We start from the raw sequence: 13,834 nt of genomic DNA on the forward strand, positions 1-13,834 counted from the left end.
GACTAGCCCATGATGATCACTAGCCCATGATGATCACTAGCCCATGATGACTAGCCCATGATGATCACTAGCCCATGATGACTAGCCCATGATGATCACTAGCCCATGATGATCACTAGCCCATGATGATCACTAGCCCATGATGATCGCTAGCCCATGATGATCGCTAGCCCATGATGATCGCTAGCCCATGATGATCGCTAGCCCATGATGATCACTAGCTCATGATGACTAGCCCATGATGATCGCTAGCCCATGATGATCGCTAGCTCATGATGACTAGCCCATGATGATCACTAGCCCATGATGATCACTAGCCCATGATCACTAGCCCATGATGATCACTAGCTCATGATGACTAGCCCATGATGATCACTAGCCCATGATGACTAGCCCATGATGATCACTAGCCCATGATGATTGCTAGCCCATGATGATCACTAGCCCATGATGACTAGCCCATGATGATCACTAGCCCATGATGACTAGCCCATGATGATCACTAGCCCATGATGACTAGCCCATGATGATCACTAGCCCATGATGATTGCTAGCCCATGATGATTGCTAGCCCATGATGATCGCTAGCCCATGATGATTGCTAGCCCATGATGATCGCTAGCCCATGATGATCACTAGCCCATGATGATCACTAGCTCATGATGACTAGCCCATGATGATCACTAGCCCATGATCACTAGCCCATGATGATCACTAGCCCATGATGACTAGCCCATGATGATCACTAGCCCATGATGATCACTAGCCCATGATGACTAGCCCATGATGATCACTAGCCCATGATGATTGCTAGCCCATGATGATTGCTAGCCCATGATGATCGCTAGCCCATGATGATTGCTAGCCCATGATGATCGCTAGCCCATGATGATCACTAGCTCATGATGACTAGCCCATGATGATCACTAGCCCATGATGATCACTAGCCCATGATGATCACTAGCCCATGATGATCACTAGCCCATGATGACTAGCCCATGATGATCACTAGCCCATGATGATCACTAGCCCATGATGATCACTAGCCCATGATGATCGCTAGCCCATGATGATCGCTAGCCCATGATGATTGCTAGCCCATGATGATCGCTAGCCCATGATGATCACTAGCTCATGATGACTAGGTCATGATGATCGCTAGCCCATGATGATCGCTAGCTCATGATGACTAGCCCATGATGATCACTAGGTAATGATGATTGCTAGCCCATGATGATCGCTAGTTCATGATGATTGCTAGCCCATGATGATCGCGAGCTCACGGACGTTTTATTGGAGATCAGAACACACTGTGTTGGTACTGTGGTCATCGAGTCCAGTGAACAGGAAGATGCGCTGCAGTCTTAAAGGCCTTGAGTGGGCAGGACTTGAAGGTGTGACAATACAAAAGCCTAGAGGTGATAAAACCCCCAGGGGGAGGTAGATCTCACAGGTGTAGACTCCCTGATACGATAATACAAAAGCCTAGACCCTTAAACAAAGCACTGAATGGGAGAAATACTCCCATTCTCTCATTTCATGAAGGCGGCCATGTTGGAAAAATGCCGCAGTCCTGAGCTCTGACTTCCTGTCTTAACTCCGGTTTTCCTGTTCTCGTCTTAAATTCCTCAAACGCCAAATTCCCAACATCCTCCTTTCCTCAGGCTGCATCTATAGATCCCGCTGCTCACATGACATTCTTAAAAAAAAAACCTGGTGTGTCCTTCATCTCTGGAACTCTAGCTGATTTCCCCGAGCGCCGCTCATGCGTGTTTGTGGCAGTCGGGTGATTCCTGGAGAAATTTGCGAGCTCAGTGGGGATTATTACCAGCTCCTGCCATCTGCCGTTTCTAATGTTACGCTTCTTTCATTCACTTGTGACGAGTAAAGCCGGGCTTTAAGCTGAAAGTGCATGGCTGCTGGATAGAGTTTAAATATTCACACATCCTGCAGGATTCCTCTCCGAACGCTATGCCGCTTTAATCCCTCGCTCTTTCAGGCACCGGAGGTTTGTTTTTTGAAGGAAATTTTCCCTGGCTTGGTAAATAGTCGGTCAGCTACTCCTCGAAGGTCGCACGTGGCAGAGCGGGCCTCTTTGTTCTAGTTATTTTATATTGAAATGAGAGACAGAACCGAGCGGATTTGCATGAACGTGGTGGGAGGAAGGTACGAGAATGCAAAAGAGAAGGAAATGAGACAGGATATGTGAAGTAAACACACACCTATGCTAATCAGTCTCGGTGTCTACAGCGCTCGAGTGATTTCCTGACTTTCTCCAGACATTCCTGTTCTCCTGCATGTGTGTGAGGTTAGCACGTTATCGTTTCTAGAGACTGGAAACGGTGGACATGTCCCACGGCACATCTGTAGCGCTTCTGCTACACGGAGTCGTGAGGAACCTGGACGCTATCCCAGGGGTCACAGTCACACACATACACACACACGAGTGACAATTTAGAGATGTTAATCAGCCTACAGCACATGACTTTGGACTGGAAGAGGAAACTGGAGAACCCTGAGGAAACCCCTGAAGCACAGAGAGAACATGCAAACTTCACACACACACACACACACACACACACACACAGGTCAGACACAGGACTCAACCCCCAGCCCTGAAGGTCACTGAAACAGTTCCTGTGAAATGTTCAGTATGAAGGGTTAATGACCTGGTCACTCGTCCATCCCAGACTTCTGCGCTCAGCTCTCATGTAGTAAAATGTAGCAGTGTGTGTGTCAAGGCAGAGAACATCTCTCACAGGATTGTATTAGCGTTATGCTAATACGCTGCCATACTGTTTGTAAACTCATTTGAATCACATTTTTCTCGAAACACCAAAAACCTCCACATGCTAAATCTCCCAAGGACCAAAGTTCACATCACTCAGTGTAACAGATACAAAACCCTCTCTCTCTCTTTTTTTTTGCCAATCTCCTTCCTTTAAAGAGCTGATTCGAGTTCTCACTCTTAGCTCTGTAATGTATAAGACTCCGGCGCTGCTAGCTGTGACGCTAATTGTCATAAGAAGAGCTTTAATTACAGAGCGTGTGGTTTTGAACGATGCACTTGGACACTGAATAGAGAAAGAAAAGCGCTAGCTAAAACTCCGCCGGCTAATTAACGGTTAGCGTATGAGACGTACACTGAACATAAATCACACTTGGGCCTGTGTGACTGGGGACACGGAGAGCTAGCGGCTAAGCCAGATAACTTAGCTTTATTTATAAACTGTCGAGATCTGCTTCGTGTTTGTTTGTTTTTCCTCTTGATAGTACGAGAGTGAAGAGGATAAAACTGGAGATTTCTTCAGGCTTCATCAGTAAACCGGACTGAAAGCGTTTCGGATGCTTCCTATTCAAAACCTCACAAAATTTAGCAAAGAGTTCCATCCATTTTCCATACCCGCTTTATTTCCTAATTAGGGTCACGGGGATCTGCTGGAGCCTATTCCAGCACACACTGGGTGAAAGGCAGGGGTACACCCTGGACAGGTCACCAGTCCATCACAGGGTCACACATATAGATGGACAACCACACACACTCACACTCACTCACACACACACTCACTCCTATGGGCAATTTAGAATTACCTAATGTACATGTTTTTGGACTGTGTGAGGAAACCGGAGTACCCGGAGTAAACCCACACACTTCCTCTTATTAATGAAGAAACCTTAATGTTCTCGCTCAGTCTGAGGAGGCGACATATTCCAGCATCCAAACATTGCTCTCAGTGAACCAAATAACGACGTGTATCCTCTTCAGAACAAATAAACTTCAACCATTTTTGTAATAGAGTGACAAACGCTGACAAACCGTGTCCGCCTCCACCGAGCTGCTCCTGAAGAGCAAGACCCCTCTCTTATAGGGTCATCAAAAAACTGTGTGGAACTATCCAATTGAAAACACATCAACGGCTCTGGTACACATCTGTGAAGCTCACTGCTAAACATCTGGACAGTGGAGATCCCAGATCTCAGCGACGTTTTCTGCTTCCCTCCTGAACGCAGGAGGAGAAAGTGAGAGAGACGGAGGGCTTTGTATAATGAGGCTTAGAAAAGACAGGATTTGCGTTTGTCTCGGGCGCTGCTGAGATCTTCTTAGCTCGGGTTTACACAGATTTAAATCAAAGACTTTCTCGGAGAACGAGTGCAGAATAAATTGTGCTCTGAACCACTGGCTGAGGCTGGAAAATCCTCTGCCTCTGGATTTCTGCTTCCTCTCCCATGTAATCCAGAGATCCTCACACAGACATTCTTCCTTTCCTCTGAGTGTGTGTGTGTGTGTGTGTACAGTCACACAACGTATAACAGTCTATATTATATAATACTCTAATGCAGGAGTCTCAAAGTCTTAATACATAAAAGTCTTAAAATCTTAATACAATATACCTGAATAAGCCTGACCTCTGGGTTCCAGATGAGTGTATGAGATACACACGGAGACTTCAGGGGGATTCTGGGTAACGTCGGCATGAGGTCATTGACTAAAGTGTAGAGGGTTACAAAATGCAAAGCGTTAGGTTTTTGTGCTAGTGTTGCTTAAGAATGTATTTATTGCTCTCTCTGGGGTTTAAGGATACTTTCAAGGTTTTGTAAAAATGGTCACTGCATCAGGGTTCCTAACTGCCCTCTAATGAAGTTCCCTTGGGCTAAAAAAAAAAGGTATTATAAGTCCTGGCTTTAAAGAAGAAATGGCTACAAAGAGAACCGCTGATGGTTTAGATGATTTAGCCAATCATCAGTCTTTCTTTGTTTCGTGACGTTTAACTGCAGTAGAGCTATTTATTAACCAAACTTCTCAAACTCTCTAACCTTCATCTACCTCAGTGGGACAGGGACGAGATTTCGTGTCTGAACAGGATGAGCTTTGTTTCCGAGCTGCTGGTTTGAACTTCCTTCAGGTTTCCATGATATGAATGTGGAAGGTTCTGGAAACAGTGCTGTGGCAGGTGTAGGGGGCGTGGCTCATTGATTTAACGCTCTTAGGTGTGGTTTCGACCACCCTGATTGGATAAACACAGCGCGCGACCGGTTTAAATAAATAAGGGCTGGGTGAGAAAATAAGCACAGGTCCGAGCGGCTTTATGAAAATACTTTTTGATGTTTCGCACAACGCCATCTGGCTTGTCTTGAACAGATTTTTTCTGACCTTCATTTTAATAATAAAACTCTCCTCTTCGTTTAACCTGTGAATGTTTAAAGCATGTGACATGAGGCTCGTCCTGGTGGTTGTCTGTTGCTAAGCATCTAGCTGTAACATTGAAAAACTTTTCACACTGTACACGATTAGCACCATTAGCAGGGTCTGTTGGTGTGGGCTCATTGCTGTATCCTTGTGGTGTCCTGTTACTGTCACGGTCTCCAGGGACGTAATGACCACCAACTTTATTTTTATTAAGAAAGGTTTTGTTCCTAGCATGGTGTAGTGGTTAGAGTCACGGTTTCTAATGTGAGACATTCAGGGCTTGAGTCTAAGCGCAAGCTTTTATTGTTCTTTAAAAGTCTGTGAATGTTGGAGGTTAGGGGAAACAGTGATCCAAACAATTCTGTCTGTCTTTATTTCATGATGTTTAGTGAGTGTAAACCCATTTAGTTACCATATGTGCATTATATAACCTCCACCTGTTCCTCAGTGGTGCAGTGGTCAGAGTTGAGGTCAGGGTGTGGAGGTCTGAATATAACTCCTCTCGCTACTCCAAAATAAGTGAGAAAGACAGTTTAGTGTGACTATTACTGACATTTATTAAGAGAAATGTCATATAACACTGTATCTGAGCTGTGGAGTAGTGGGTAGCATCCCTGTCTCTGCTGTGTGAGGTCCCTTTAGCTTGTGTTTGCTATTGAAATCAGGAAAGTTCTTAAAGCAAACCGTAAACCTAAAAGACCTGTGGCGCAGTGGTCAGTGATGTGGTTTTTGCAATCACACATACCTGGCTTGAATCCAGACTTTTGCATTAAGATTAACAATTACTACTATTTATTAAGACAAAAGCCCAATAAGGAGCAGTACTATGTCTCCTATAGTAGTGTAGTGGTTAATGTACTGGCTTCTTGTGCATGGCAGCCCTGGTTTGAGCCTGAGGTTTAACTTATCTTATTTGAAATTAAGAACAGAAAAGTTCTTTAAAAGCCTTTGCATGTATGAATCCCTTTGGCTCAGTTGGATTAGCATTGCCTGTGGATTAAGAGATTGCTGGTTTGAATCCAACCAACTTCCTATTTTTAAACATCTCCTCTTCCACCAACAGTTCACTGTAGTCTTGTGCTTACTGGCAGTGGTTAGAGTCTCTCATGCAGGACATAGCTGGTGTGATGCCATCCTCTTGCCCCAGCTTTAGCTAAGGAGCAAGTATACAAAAGTGAAAAGCTCTTTAAAAGACACACCAAGTATGAGATTCCATGGCTCAGTGGGATGAGTTTCACCTCTGGATTGAGAGGTTGCTGGTTCAAACCTCAACAATGTCATTGTGAACAGCTCAAGAACAGAAGTCACAAAGGTTGTGACAAGTGATGGGTGGTGAAATAAGTGCAGAAGGTGCAGCATGGCTGGAGGGTGTAACCTGAGACAGGGGGTGAGAATTGGTGGCTTACTCCTCAGACATGTCTCTAGAAAATGAAGAAAGATGGTGTTGAGTGTGAAAGGTACAGGATGGCCTGAGGGGGTGACCTGAATGGGTGAGAGGTGGTTAGTTCAAAACCCCAGGCATGTCTGCAGGAACATGAACAAAGATGGTATCACTGATGAGTGGTGCAGGTGGATGTAACCTGAGATAGAGGTGGTTCACAACCTGCTAGGTTGCCAAGAAATGAACAAAGATGGTGGAAAGGAGGGTGTGACAAAGGGAAAAGTAGAGGCAGTCTGCCTCTACAAGCTGAGGAGGAAATGCTCACCCTTTGAGGTTTTTCATGTACACCCACCTCTCCCTCAGTTTCTCTCTCGCAACCTTCCACACTCCTCTTGCCACACCACATGTCCAGACCTTCCAGTTTATGCCCACCGATACCTTCACCAGCCTGTGCCTACCATGATAGTGTTTCCATGAACCTTCCACATTTTTATACTGGAGACTCAGCTGAGGCTTGAACCAGGAACCTCTTGAACCAGAGGTGAAGCACTTTCAATTGAGCCACAGAGTCTCTTCCCTAGAAATGGTTTTAAAGAACTTTTGTTCTATTCTAAAGCCTCAAACAAACGCTAAAGCTCAGACTGGAACCAGGACCATGACCCATCAGCATGCATGATGCTAACCACTACACCACACCTCAGGACAGGTAACGCCCATGCTTACTGGACTCTTGTTTTTTGACTATTTAATAGCAGTAATATGGAGTTTAACTACACTAGCCGGTGCAACTGAGCTTTAAACCATCAACCTCCACCTTCAAGGACCAGCACACTAACCACTGCACCACACAGAGGGAGGCTAACTAATGCACCTTTGGTTTGGACCAACATCCGTCTGTATCTGCTAAAATAAAGCGTGCACTATCCCAAAAATGGCACCAGTGCCAAAAATGGACACAAGTCCGAGTTATAAATGGCAGGAAGTCTGAGAAACGTCCAAATGAATACAGAAAACATCTCAGGTCTTCCAGCTCTACCTGGCTGTTAGCTAGTAAATGTATCTTCTGTCAGTTTGTTGTTGTTTATTTTTGCTCTGTTTACCTCACACTCTTCACAATGTCATTTTAAAAGGCTGAAAGGTGAAAGGTGATGATCACGGCATTTGAGCTCGACAGGACAGGGACCAGTAATTACTGCGCGGATCAGTGACTTCCTCTAATGTTAAACTTAGCCCTGTGTTATGTGACGTTGGACGCCTTATATTTATTTACTTATTTATTTGCATATTTATTTATTTCCGCCGGTGAAGCCTGTTATTTGTGGCAGGTCGTAAAGGACGTCGGGTTCGGCAGTGACGCACGTGGACAGAAATACAGCGTTGAGGTCACCATCATGGAGACACAAACTTACCCGCAACCACATGGTGCTCGACACACACACACCACGTATCCCAGCATGCCCTGCAGCGCAGACTCTGAGTCACTCATGGACGGTCATCTATATCTGTGTCTGTCTCCTAAAACGACACCAGAAGAAATGATTCTAAATCATATAGCAATCACTTTGATAAAGTTTCTTCGATAGAAAGGGCAGGATGAGGATGTGGCCCGGTTGTCATGGTAACCTGGGAAGTTTTGTTATAGCTGCTATAGAAGTTTTGAGTTTGTTAGCTATTTGTACACAATATTAATCACAGCTTTAGGGTGGTTTGGGACACAGCCCATGACTACAGCTGTAACAGTTTGATGACGTAATCTTGCTGTTTCTCATAAATAAAAGATGTGAGTGTGTGTGTGTGTGTAGGTGGGGGTGGGGGGGTGCGGTTAGATCAGTGTTACAGTCTGTAATCTGTCCATCTATATGCAGAAAAATCCACAGTGGAAGTGTGGAGAGACGAACAGAGGACGAGAGTCCTGCTGAGAACCAACGTCCTTCACTTATGTAACACACACACACACACTTCAGATCTGTTCAGTTTGCTTTAAGGACAAGAAGTGTGTGTGTGTGTGTGTGTGTGAGAGAGAGAGAGAGAGAGAGAGAGAGAGAGAGAGAAGCACAGGGGAAAACGCTACTGATTGATATTCATATGCTGCCTCCATGAAGACTACAGCGGTGATTTGGACAGCAGCCGAGCGAGAGACAGGCAGAGGAAACGCAGTATAGATAGATAGATAGATAGATAGATAGATAGATAGATAGATAGATAGATAGATAGATAGATAGATAGAGAGATAGACTGAATGATTAGTGGATTAGTGGATGGATGGACACTACATATACTGTGGATTGCTACTGTAAACACAAGATATACTAAAGATGGATGGATGGATGGATGGATGGATAATGAATAAAATAATTTGATGGATGGACTGAAATATAAGAAGACAACAAGTGGATTAGTGGAAGGACATGACAGAGAGAAAGATTTGCCTGAAAGGTCGGATGGATGGGATAGATAGATAGATAGATAGATAGATAGATAGATAGATAGATAGATAGATAGATAGATAGATAGATAGATAGATAGATAGATAGATAGATAGATAGATGTAACCACAGGATATGCTAAAGGTGGATGGATGAATGGATGGATAAAATAATTTGATGGATGGATTGAAGGGTAAAAAGATAACCAGTGGATTAGTGGAAGGACATGATAGATAGATAGATAGATAGATAGATAGATAGATAGATAGATAGATAGATAGATAGATAGATAGATAGATAGATAGATAGATAGATAGATAGATAGATAGATGAAGGAATGGACATACAGATCAGCAGGCAGACAGACAGATAGATGGATGTATAGATAGATTGACAGATAAAGAGAGATAGATTATCTGACAGATTGAGAGTCTATAGAAGGATGAGAGAAATAACAGTAGTTACACTTCTAACAGTTGATTTGGATCAGGACCTGGCCATCACTTCATCATCATAAACACCACACGAAAGGACATGTCCCAAACCACACACCTGTTCACTATCTAGGGAACATGAACACCATCAGAAATAACACGCAGCTTTATAACAGTGAGAAGGACGCTCTCGTCAGTGTGACACCTTAATGAAGTGCTGCAGCAGAATATCTATAAATCATAACCTCCCCTGATCAATGACCACTATCTTATTATTCATTTTTATTTTTCATCCACACACACACACACACACACACACTCCCTTCATCTCTCCTCATCAATTTCAGCTTTCAGAGCATGCGCTCTCAGAGCGGTCGATGTGGAACGAATCACATTAGTTTTCAATCCATCACTGGCCTACAGCTGGAAAGCATCAAATCTATAAAAATAAACCAAGACGAGTTGATTCAGAGCCAATTTAATGATCCGGTCTTCCGGATGGAGACGCCTAACAGATCTGACAGTGTTCAGGTGAATTCTGAGCTCTAGTGACAAATAAATCAATCAGCTCGCAGAATAAATAAAGAAATATCAACGTCAGTGTTTCTATAAAGCGCTCACACAGCCTCGTCAAAATCAACACAACACGCTGAAATGTGGCCTTCATGTTGCGGGAGTTTTATTTAGTGTCGATTATTCACGTCGCCTAGGCAACACACGGATATGAACATCTGGACAATTTAGAAATATTAAATCACAGGTCCTGAGAACAAAAAAATACAGTATTATACATATATTTATAGAAATATAATTATATAATTTGACTTTAAACAACACTAGGGGACTCCTATTAAACCATCTGATCAGCCATAACATTATGACCACTGAGAGGTGCCGTGAATAAGACTGATGATCTCCTCATCATGGCAACTGTTAGTGGGTGGGATATATTAGACAGCAAGTGAACATTTTGTCCTCAAAGTTGATGTTAGAAGCAGGAAAAATGGACAAGCGTAAGGATTTGAGCTTTGAGTTTGACGAAATTGTGATGGCTAGACCACTGGATCAGAACATCTCCAGAACTGCAGCTCTTGTGGGGTGTTTCCGGTCTGCAGTGGTCAGTATCTATCAAAAGTGGTCCAAGGAAGGAACAGTGGTGAACCGGTGACAGGGTCATGGGCGGTCAAGGGTCATTGATGGACGTGGGGAGTGAAGGCTGGCCCGTGTGATCCGATCCACTGTTGCTCAGATTGCTGAAGAAGTTAATGCTGGTTCTGATAGAAAGGGGTCAGAATACACAGTGTAGGACAGGTCAGGGCTGTTTTGACAGGACCAACACAATATTAGACAGACGGACAAAATGTTATGCCTGATCGGTGTATTGATTTATTTCTATTTAAATTTTTTAGAGCGCCCGTACTCCTGCTGTTTAATGCTCAGTTTCAGTACAGGTGTTAGTTACAGGTGTTCCTAATAAAGTGGCATGTGTGTATATATTGTATCCCAGTGGAAACCATCTTCACTAAGCACTTTCTCCTGGTGTCTCATGGACATTCTTACAGTTCTTTAAGGTGAGTTTAGTTTAGAAAAGACTTCAGGAACTACAAATAGCAATTAATAGAAGTTAATAGGTTGATGATAAAACACCCAGCTTAACGATGCATGGAGGCATCTGGAAGGGTTTATCACGACGTCTGAAAACAGCTCTGGACTTTCCTCGTGTGGTCTCGGGCAGCTGATGGACAAAGGACTTCATCCACTCTAAAATATTTCTCCACTGTCTGAGGGTTTTAGTGGACTAGTGGACCAGTGTGAAGGCTGACACACAATCATCATCATCATCATCATCATCCTTCCCTGCTTCTCAGGAGAATGAGAGAAAAGTGGTGTTTCTACATTGTTGTAGTGAAGGCTGAGATCTTCTTAACAAATCCTCTTTATCTTCTCTTCTAACGAGTGAATCATCACAGCGCTGCTTCTGCCTCTTATACACCGCCATATAGAGCTGGATTCTCATCACACTCCTTTATCCCACCATTACTCTGAGACAAATGTATCATGGTGACACTCTAATAGCCAAACACTGACAAACAAAAAACAGGAAGCAGGAGTGTGTGTGTGTGTGTGTGTGTGTGTGTGTGTGTGCCTGCTATTGGAAATGAGGCTACTACTCGTACATCGCTCAAAATCAATGCCTCTTGCTGACGCAGAAATGAGTAGGCATGAGTGTGTGTGTGTGTGTGTGTGTAAGACATGCATGAATTTTTCATCATTTGCCACACACACACACACACATTTATAAGAAACTATTGTTGCCATGGAGAGTGATACAGTGTGGGAACAGTAGTAATCAATCACAGGGAGAGAGAGAGAGAGAGAGAGAGAGAGAGAGAGAGAGAGAGAGAGGGGAGAGAGAGATAAAGTACCAGAAAGAGAGTAGTAGTTGTAGTAGTGAGAGAAAAGACAATGACAATGACAATGAAATGAAAAGATAGAGAGAGAGAGATAGAGAGAGAGAGAGAGAGAGAGAGAGAGAGAGAAACAGATGGATGATGCTATCAGTTTCCCCCAGTAACTGTTGCTATGCTCCTGCTGGAAGCTCCAAATTAACCCAATAATCCAACTTCAACACACAACCCACATGAAAATAGTGAGAACAGGAACTAACTTCTTATCTATCTATCGATCGATTGATCTGTCTGTCTGTCTGTCTGTCTGTCTGTCTGTCTGTCTGTCTGTTTCTGTTCTGTCGAGATGTCATAATATCAAGATTTGTGAAATCCACAGGGAGAGAATAAGTGCATGAATAAATTAAAAATAACTTCAGAAAGAAATAAATCCATCCGTCTATCCGCCTCCTTATCCATCCATCCATCCATCGCCTCATCTATCCATCCATACATCCATTTATCCATACCTACATACATACATTCACTGATCCATCCATCTATTAATCCATCCATCCATCCATCCATACATCAATACACCATCCATCTATCCATTGATTCACCATCCATCAATCCATCCGTGCATCTCCATATCCATCCATCCATCTAATCATCCATCTGTTAATCCACCTGTCCATCCATCCATGCATGCATCCATTGATTCACCATCCATCCATCCCTTCATTCATCCATCCATCTATCCATCTCCTTATCCACACGCCCATCCATCCCTTCATTTATCCATCCATCCCTTCATTCATTTATCCATCCATCCATCCATCTCCTTATCCACACACCCATCCATCCATCCCTTCATTCATCCATCCATCCCTTCATTCATTTATCCATCCATCCATCCATCTCCTTATCCACACACCCATCCATCCCTTCATTTATCCATCCATCCATCTCCTTATCCACACACCCATCCATCCCTTCATTTATCCATCCATCCATCCATCCATCCATCTCCTTATCCACACACCCATCCATCGCTTCATTCATTCATCCATCCATCCATCCATCCATCTCCTTATCCACACACCCATCCATCGCTTCATTCATCCATCCATCCATCCATCCATCTCCTTATCCACACACCCATCCATCGCTTCATTCATCCATCCATCCATCCATCCATCCATCCATCTCCTTATCCACACACCCATCCATCGCTTCATTCATCCATCCATCCATCCATCCATCTGTAGTGTCCATCTCCCCAGCAGTCTCCCCTGGTATGTGTACGTCTCTCTCTGATCTCTCTCTCATTAGGGAATGTGCTTATATTCCAGTCTTTACTCTCATGACCTTTAACCCCTGTATCCAATTATTTCCCAGCAGCGCTGTGCCATGGCTGTTTCTAACGACACGGTTTAAATATTTCACAGTAAACGGAGGTGTATTCATTCATTCAGGGTCACAGGGAAACACACCTGTGTGTCATTTACCAGCATTTTTCATATTAAAGGTGTGTGAAGTGACGAACAGCGTGAACTTTATTAGGACGTGACGGCCACTGCGCACTTCGTTAACTCTCCCAGTTCCCTGACAACCGTTGGCATAACAACAACCTCTCCATCCATGAGTGCTCTCTCTCTCTCTCTCCCACTAATTCAATTTTCTCCTTTATTGTCTATTTTTTTTAAACAAACATTAGCCGGAACAACAAATTAAACATATCTTACTACAATGGTTAGAAAATCCTACAGCAGTGAATAAACTGAACCCTTTTACTAGAAGAATATTTTCTACTCTGAAATATTTTCCACTTTGTTCCTGATCTCATTCATCTGACTCGAGTGAATAATAAACCATGATCTGGATCCCTGGTGCAATAAATGTCACCAGGCTGGTGCTGTGTGGAGTCTGTGGAGCTCTGTGGTCACAGCCGGTTTGTGGTCAATAGGTCATTGATTTTCTATCATTTTTGACAAATCCTTCGAGTCCTGCCCTTT

Source organism: Hemibagrus wyckioides, linkage group LG29 (assembly GCF_019097595.1).
Source record: "Hemibagrus wyckioides isolate EC202008001 linkage group LG29, SWU_Hwy_1.0, whole genome shotgun sequence".
NCBI lineage: Eukaryota > Metazoa > Chordata > Actinopteri > Siluriformes > Bagridae > Hemibagrus > Hemibagrus wyckioides.